The 4,955-nt window shown below is 38.0% G+C and overlaps 1 long non-coding RNA gene across 1 annotated transcript; it reads left to right on the top strand.

Moving 5' to 3' along the window:
- The first annotated feature begins 944 nt into the window (after window positions 1-944).
- On the top strand, window positions 945-2,076 carry LOC148780775 (uncharacterized). Its single transcript, XR_016060525.1, has 2 exons — window positions 945-1,140; window positions 1,388-2,076. It is a non-coding gene; the product is annotated as an uncharacterized LOC148780775 (long non-coding RNA).
- The last annotated feature ends 2,879 nt before the right edge of the window (window positions 2,077-4,955 follow it).

The raw sequence follows: 4,955 nt of genomic DNA, 5'->3' as shown, positions 1-4,955 counted from the left end.
TCTCTTGATAAGATTAGGTGGTGTCAATCCATAACTGTTGGTATTTATCTTTAACTATTACTAGTCGTATATTTATATAGAGTATTATATATTCTTGATCGATCAATTTAATAGAGTTCTCTGCAGTATTCTGAAATAATCTCCCATGAGGGCCTATGGCCCAATTATACCGAAATACAGTTTCTAACGTGGAGAATCTCATTTTAAAGGCTTCAGTTTGGATTCATGCCAAGAATAAGGACGATCTGATTTTGAAAGTGGCAGTTTGGATTCATGCCAGGAATAAGGAGAATCTGATTTTGAAACTTGTTAGCACTTTAGACTCAATCCACCGAGTGGTAGTGATATCGATTTTGCCACCATGGGGCAATAAAGGATATTTTTAAAGAATGAGGAAAATTTTGAAAATGGGTTGGTCAAATAGTTTGGGCTCATGCAACCATTGAGCATTCAGAGAAAATAATGGGAAAATTTTAGAATGGTCACGCAGTTTAGGCTTACGCAACTATAGAGCCTAAGATGAGGATACATTTTTTAATTTTTTAAAAGCAAATAATGGTGCAAAGTTTGATAATTGTCTCTTTGAAATTCGTTTAAAGCTTCGGGTACTTCTTTGATATCTTTTGAGAGAGAGAGAGAGAGAGGGGTGCCTTTTAAGGTATTTTGAATGATGTGGAGGGTTATTTGAAAATGTGGGTGGATAGGGGTTTGATTGAGAATTCCTATCCCTTTTTATTTATTTTGACATTATTGGATTGTGCTGGAAAATTCAGGGTAGTGTTTGGAATTTAACGAGGGGGGGGGTTTTGTGGGAAAGGATACCTTCCAAAATATTTTATTTGTTTTGAAATTTCACCTTCATTTTTCCTTTTGTTTCCAAGATTAGGAAAGCAGGAAGTTCAAAATATGGTTTCAGATTGGTTTTGGAATGATTAGAAGATACTTTGAGTCATGGATAAAGCTTTTGGAAAGTGGGTTAGGAAGGTATGTTTGAAGTGCCTCAAATTTGGTAGGTGCATTATTGTGAAATGATACTTTCGGACTGTTTTCCCGGCCATAATTCATTAGGATGACATCGGGCTAGGTTCGGGTTATGCCAACATGATGATTCGATTTTTCTGATCAATCAAGTGGAGTTAGGTACTTGCGTCTCAATCTTCTGGCATGATCTTTAGTCTTCCACACTTTGTTTCCTGACACAAGTTCCTTTTTTCTTCGACCTTTTTTGAGAAGTTTCCATTTTGTGTTTCAAGGCAGTTTCTGGCTTCTGGAGACTTTAGAAGTCTATAAAACTGGGTCTTACGGCTGTTTTTATTCTATCTTGAGTTCTCTTAAGATTTCTATCTTGCTCTTTTCCATTATTTTGCTTCTAACTCACTTCTTGCAGGTTTTAAACCATGTTTTCAGGAAAGGAGCGATAATTCTCATGAATGATGGGAGTTCAACTCAAATGGCTCCCTTTCTTATGAAATATGCGGTTCTTTTGTTTGTAAGCCTCCTTCTTCTCCATCCCTTTTGTCACCTTCTTCTGAGAATTCTGAGGAGAACTATCAGTCATCCAATGACTGGGGTCCCATTGCCCATGATTTTGAGGGATTTGCAAGTCAATTCACCAATTTTACCAGTCAAGTGATCATAGGCTTTAGCATTCTTCAAGAACATTTCCTTCTTCAAAGGCATTCCATTGAGGCACTTGAAGATGAAATGGGTCGTAAGGATGCTCTCATTGCCTCGTTGGAGGTTCAAATAGCCATCAAGAATGTTGTGAACACGAGCCTTGAAGAGGAGTTGAAAAGAGCACACAAGAACTTGAAGAAGGCTCGTTGCGATTCGCCAAGCTCTTCTTCTTCCAATTAATGGAGTTTTTCTGATTTTTGTTTTGTTTTTCATGCAATGTTTGGCCACTAATGAAATAAGGCCATAGATCTTAGAGTTTTTAGTTGCTTCTTAGGGCTTGCATTTTCTTAGTTCTAGGGTTTTATTTTCTTTTTCAGTTTTTTTTATCCCTCTTGAAGAGGAGAGTGATCCCCATGTAATGGATTTGAAAATTGAATAAAATTGAGGTTTTCTATCCAATGGCTTGTGTCTCTTTTATTCTTTCATCTCTATGACTCTATCTTTTTTTTAGTGAAATGGCATTGAGAATGCTTGAAAACATTGTCCATGTACTCTGTGATTGGGTCTATGAAGCCCAGCTTCTGTTTTACTTTGAAGAGTTGACTTTCACTTTGGGATTAAGTTTTGGAGTTCCATACCATTCCACTCGTCCATTGACGACCATACCCTTCTGGGTGACAAATTTTTGGGGCGGCCGACATTCCATCAGGGGATTTGGTGGATATGGAGAATCTGGTCTTGAACAAGGACAACTCTATGCCTGAAGAACAAGTCCGGATTTTCTTGTTTTGTTTTTTGGTCCTTGTATTGTTCCCTTCCGTTAAGAGTTCCCTGATCCACCTTGTTTATACCTTTTGGCAAAATTCTGATCACAACATTGTGGCGGCCCTTCCTGCTCACATGTTTTGCAGACTGCATGATTGGGTGTTCGGGTTATCGCTATACTGAAGGTAGCATGATCATCCTTCAGGTATGTCCACTGTTTCAGATTCCTTTTCATTGTTTTACCTCTTTGTTTCCCTTAGAATGGGCCTATGAAGAATAGAGGTCATATGACGTTTGTGTTGGGACTCGCAGCCGGGAACAGTGGTCCACCGTGCCGGAAGTTGCGGCATGGAGAGCTTTGCATCTTGATTTTCTGAATCCATTTTTCTGACTTCTGATCTTGCATATATTGTTTGCAAACTTGGGCTTATAATCAGATTTATGTGATTTGCCCTCCGATGCATCCAATCCAAGCCATTGATGCCCCGGGGTTTGGCCTTTGTCGGCGATTCTTCGCCATCAAAGGAGGCCTCTTATTACAGGAACTTGTTGGACAATCTAGAAGATTTTACCTGGGTCATGCATGGTCTTGAAAACTTGTCGATGATGATTCTGCCCAGTATTAGGCAGTCTCTCCTTTATAGAGCTGGGCATTGTTTGATTGAATGGTACCTTCAGAAAGAAGGATTCGTGTGATCTAGCTGGAGTATATAATTATTATTTTTTTTCTTTTTTCAATTCTGTTTTTTTTCTTCACGGTCTAGATCACTTACAAGTAGTCCTTTAACAAATATAATAACTTCAAATAACATAAAATAAAAGAATACGATAGGATCTCAAAAACTTGAAGTCATTCAAAACCACTCTTTTCATCAACAAAGAAAAGACTTAACATATGTTTGGAAATGAAGAAAACAAATAAGTAAGAAACAAAAGAGTGTACTAGAGATTACCTCAACCAGATTTCTTACACTCCACACTGAGTCACCACTTTTCGATGATGCGGGATCTAATAATCAACCTTCAATATCAACCGAGAAAACAAGTTTGGATAAACCACATGAATAGAACATGAACCCCTCGATCACATTTCTCAAACCTTTAGGTGAAGCCCCTTGATAACCTAGTTTGAGAGAGATTCTTCTCTTTTTATCACAACGCCATAGACTTCACTCCAAGAAGAGATGAGATAAGATGAGAGACGAGAGCAACCATCAAGGATGAGAGAGTGGGGCGTGCCCCCTTTGGGCCTTCATAAGAGAGAGAGAGTTTCTAAGGAGAGAGATTGATTCAAGTGGGGCGTACCCATATGAAAGTTTTAGGAGAGAGATGGAAAGCTATGAGGTGTAGAGATTTGGATAGGGATCAACTTTTTTATATAGTGCTTGAACAGGATTAGGGTCTCTTAGGATTTTCCTTGGCTTGCCACTCATGTGAGATTGAATATGCACAATTGATCTTGCGTGACTTGTGAGGTGAGAGATATGGGCTCTTCATTCCATAAATGTGCCATCAACATCCTATAGAAAGTGCTAGAGCCATTATCCCCCACTTCCTAAACCATTTTCCAATCAACTAATTCAAATAAGAAATTAATATATCATAATATTATCCTTTTTTATTTTATGCATAAGCCTTCTCATACATATCAAAACATCATTCAAAATTTCCTCAAGGCTTGAGTTTTCTTAAAACAACACAAACTTATCTATCAAGCTTTAGAGCTTGATCTCACAAAATAGAAAGTCTTCCTAAGTGGGGCATGCCCCCCATTGTGGCACATAATGGGCCCTACTCAATTTGTAATGGTGGGCCCAAAAGACCTATTGGGCCTCTCATGCAATTATATAATTTTTAGACATACACAAAATCATTAATTGAATATTTAAATCATTATAAAATTAATATCTATGTTTTTATAAATCTAAATTTGATAAATAAAATACCCAAAGATTTAGAAAAAATCAAACAATAATTCTAAAATTCATATATTATTAAAATAAACAAAATTAAATATTTTGATAGGAAAATGATCCATATGGTTTAAGAATAAATATCCACTAGAGCACTCCATATCCAACTGCGAACTACAAACCACACATATTTTCTCAAACTGACCCAGAGTTGCCCATGACCCACAATCCATGCAGGGGATCATTAGTGGGTTACCAAAGTCTAACCAATGGGCAAGGGCTTACAATCCCAGTATATGGATTTTAGGTTCCCCTTGGAGACGAAATTTAGGTCATCCTGACCTAATGCAATCCATAACTCGATGGTGCACAGGGAGTATCTCCCACACATACACATGTTTCACCCTAAAAGGTGGTACGTTTTCTCGAAAACGGCTATCGATGTGCATGTCATGTGATGGTACAAATGATGAGGCTTTGTCCCCGTCTTTGAAGGCCTCCATAACTTCTAAGGGTCACTCAGTCCCTCGACTCATTCTTCCGGGCATACTTCGACCTCATTAAGGGATAACCCATATAACTTTTATTCGTTTGTTTCTCTATGCCCAAGTAATATGGGTTTTCCCCAACCAGATCGACCTTGCACATTAAGCACAGTCC

The sequence above is a fragment of the Amborella trichopoda genome, chromosome 8 (assembly GCF_054954075.1).
Source record: "Amborella trichopoda isolate Santa Cruz 75 chromosome 8, AtrichopodaSantaCruz75HAP2 v2.0, whole genome shotgun sequence".
NCBI classification, from domain to species: domain Eukaryota; kingdom Viridiplantae; phylum Streptophyta; class Magnoliopsida; order Amborellales; family Amborellaceae; genus Amborella; species Amborella trichopoda.
Note: the sequence above shows the minus strand (reverse complement) of the source record. Positions and strands in the feature narration are given on the sequence as shown.